This window comes from Zalophus californianus, chromosome 3, assembly GCF_009762305.2.
Source record: "Zalophus californianus isolate mZalCal1 chromosome 3, mZalCal1.pri.v2, whole genome shotgun sequence".
NCBI lineage: Eukaryota > Metazoa > Chordata > Mammalia > Carnivora > Otariidae > Zalophus > Zalophus californianus.
The window spans coordinates 43778652-43781892 of NC_045597.1; the positions used below are offsets into that span (position 1 = coordinate 43778652).

At 38.0% G+C, this 3241-nt stretch overlaps 1 pseudogene; it reads left to right on the forward strand.

The window, feature by feature from the left end:
- The first annotated feature begins 1428 nt into the window (after positions 1–1428).
- On the forward strand, positions 1429–1754 carry LOC113920722 (annotated as a pseudogene).
- Positions 1755–3241: the final 1487 nt, after the last annotated feature.

Consider the following 3241-nt stretch of genomic DNA (forward strand, 5'->3'; position numbering starts at 1 on the left):
TTTGGGGGAAGGGAAAACCCAACTCCAGCCCACTCTAGTTGCCCTATCCCACCTAAGAGGAGACAAAACAAAACAAAACTAAGAAATAGTTGTTCCCAGTCCAGAAACATAGGCTCACTAAAACCCTAAGACCTAATCACAGAACTCTGGAACATCTCTTCACCCCCCACACCTGGCCACCACGTTATTAGAGACCTATTAACAGCGTTTCTTTTTACCTAGTACATCATATCCACACAGAGTAAAAAGCAAAAAAAAAAAAAAAAAGACCATCTTAAGAGACAAAGCAAGCATCAGAACCAAACATGAGAGAGATGTTAGAATTTATCAGACTAGAACTTTAAAACAACTTGCGATTAATATGCTAAGGGCTCTAAAGTATAAAATAGCAGGCAATAACAGAAGGCGATGTAAGCATAGATATAGAAATGTCAGAAAAAAACAAAAAGAAATGCTGAAGATAAAAAAACACTATAACAGAAATGAATACTTTTTAATGGGCTTATTAGTAGACAGGATACAGCTGAGGAAAATCTCTAAGCTAGAGGAAAAGTCTTGAAAATTTTTAAAGCAAAAGAACAAAGATTGAGAAAAACAGAATATCCAAGGACTGTGGGAAAACAACAAAAGGTATAACACACGTGTAATGAGAATACCAGAAGGAAAAGAGAGAAAGGAACAAAAGAAATATTTGAAACAATAAAGATGATCAATTTCCCCCCAATTAATGTCAGCTACAAGACTGCAGATCCAAGAAACTAGAATATCAAGGAGGATAATGGGGGAAAGACACATACACACACACACTACGCCCAGGCCTATCATTTCAAACTACAGAAAATCAAAGATAAAATCCTGAAAGAGGCCAGAGGGGATAAAAAATTAAAAAAATAAAATATAAATAAATAACCAAATAAATAACTCCACCTTACCTATTGAGAAACAAAGATAAGAGTTATGTCCAACTTCTCTTCAGTAACCATGTGAGCAAGGAGAGCTTGGAGTGAAATATTTCAAGTGTTGAGAGGGCACCTGGGTGGCTCACTCGGTTAAGCACCTGACTCTTGATTTTGGCTCAGGTCCTGATCTCGGTGGGGGGGGGATCCAGCCCCAGGTGGTGCTCGGCGCTCATTGCAGAGTCCACTTAAGATTCTCTCCCTCACCCTTTGCTCCTCCCCCACTCATTCGCTTGTCCTCTTTCTAAAAAAAGAAAGAAAGAAAGAAAGAAAAATAAAGTGTGGAGAGGAAAAAAATCACCAACCTAAAATTCTGTACCTTGGAAATTAACCTTTAAAAGTGAACAAGAAATAGATACTTCCTCAGAAAAACAAAAACTGGGGGAATTTTTTGTCAACAGAATGGTCTTGCAAGAAATATTAAAAGAGGCAGACTGCCTCCGAGACATTTCCTGTCCGTAACAGAATTACCATGATTCTTCAGAGGCTCTTCAGGTTCTCCTTTCTCATTTGGTCTGCAGTCTCAGTCCATTTGAGGAGGAACATTGGTGTTACAGCAGTAGCATTTAATAAGGAACTTGATCCTGTACAGAAACTCTTTGTTGACAAGATTAGAGAATACAGAACTAAACGACAGGCATCTGGAGAACCCGTTGATCCTGGCCCAGAGTACCGCAAGACCTAGAGAGGGAACTTTTTAAGCTTAAGCAAATGTATGGTAAAGCAGACAAGAATACATTCCCGGACTTCAAATTTGAAGATCCTAAATTTGAAGTCATCGAAAAACCCCAGTCCTGAAGAAATAATGTAAAATTTATTTATCTGGTAATTTGTCCTAGATTAGTTGTACAATGGGATCAGAATAAACATACATTTCTCAACTGTCAAAAAAATATATATTAAAAGAATGTCTTTATTTTTTAATTTATTTTTTAATTTAAACTAATTAACATATATTATTGGTTTCAGAAGTACAGGTCTGTGATTCATCAGTCTTATATAATACCCCGTGTTCATTACATCATGTGATCTCCTTAATGCCCATCACCCAGTTACCCCAGCCCCCACCCTCCAGCAACCCTCAGTTTGTTTCCTACGATTAAGAGTCTTTTATGGTTTGTCTCCCTCTCTGGTTTTGTCTTTTTTCCTCTCTTCCCCTATGATCCTCTGTTTTGTTTCTTAAATTCCACATATTAGTGAGATATATATTGTCTTTCTCTGATTGACTTATTTTGCTTTGCATAATACCCTCCAGTTCAGTCCACATCATTGAAAATGGCAAGATACCATTTTTTTGATGGCTGAGTTATATTCCATTGCATATACATATCACATCTTCTTTATCCATTCATCTGTTGATGGACATCTGGGCTCTTTCCATAGTTTGGCTATTGTGGACATTGCTGATATAAACATTGGGGTGCGTGTGCCCTTCAGATCACTACATTTGTATCTTTGGGGTAAATACCCAGTAGTGCGACTGCTGTGTTGTAAGGTAGCTCTATTTTCAACTTTTTGAGGAACCTCCATACGGTTTGTCAGAGTGGCTGCCCCAGCTTGCATTCCCACCAACAGTGTAGGAGGGTTCCCCTTTCTCCGCATCCCTGCCAACATCTGTTGTTTCCTGACTTGTCCATTTTAGCCATTCTGACTGGTGTGAGGTGGTATCTCATTGTGGTTTTGATTTATATTTCCCTGATGCTGAGTGATGTGGAGCATTTTTTCATGTGTCTGTTGGCCATTTGAATGTCTTCTTTGGGAAAATGTCTGTTCATGTCTTCTGCCCATTTCTTGACTAGATTATTTGTTCTTTGGGTGTTGAGTTTGATAAGTTCTTTATAGATTTTGGATACTAGCCCTTTATCTTATATGTCATTTGCAAATATGTTCTCCCATTCTTTCAGTTGTCTTTTGGTTTTGTCAACTATTTCCTTTGCTATGAAAAAGCTTTTTATCTTAATGAAGTCCCAGTAGTTCATTTTTGCCGTTGTTTCCCTTGACTTTGGAGATGTGTCTAGCAAGAAGTTGCTGTGGCCTAGGTCAAAGAGGTTGCGGCCTGTGTTCTCCTTTAGGATTTTGATGGATTCCTTTTGGTTTTCTTTTTGTTTTGGTTTTCTTTTTCAGCATTCCTTTGGCTATTTGGGGAATTTTCTGGTTCCATACAACTTTTAGGATTATTTGTTCCAGCTCTGTGAAAAAAGTTGGTGGTATTTTGATAGGGATTGCATTGAATGTGTAGATTGCTCTAGGTAGCATAGACATTTTCACAATATTTGTTCTTCCAA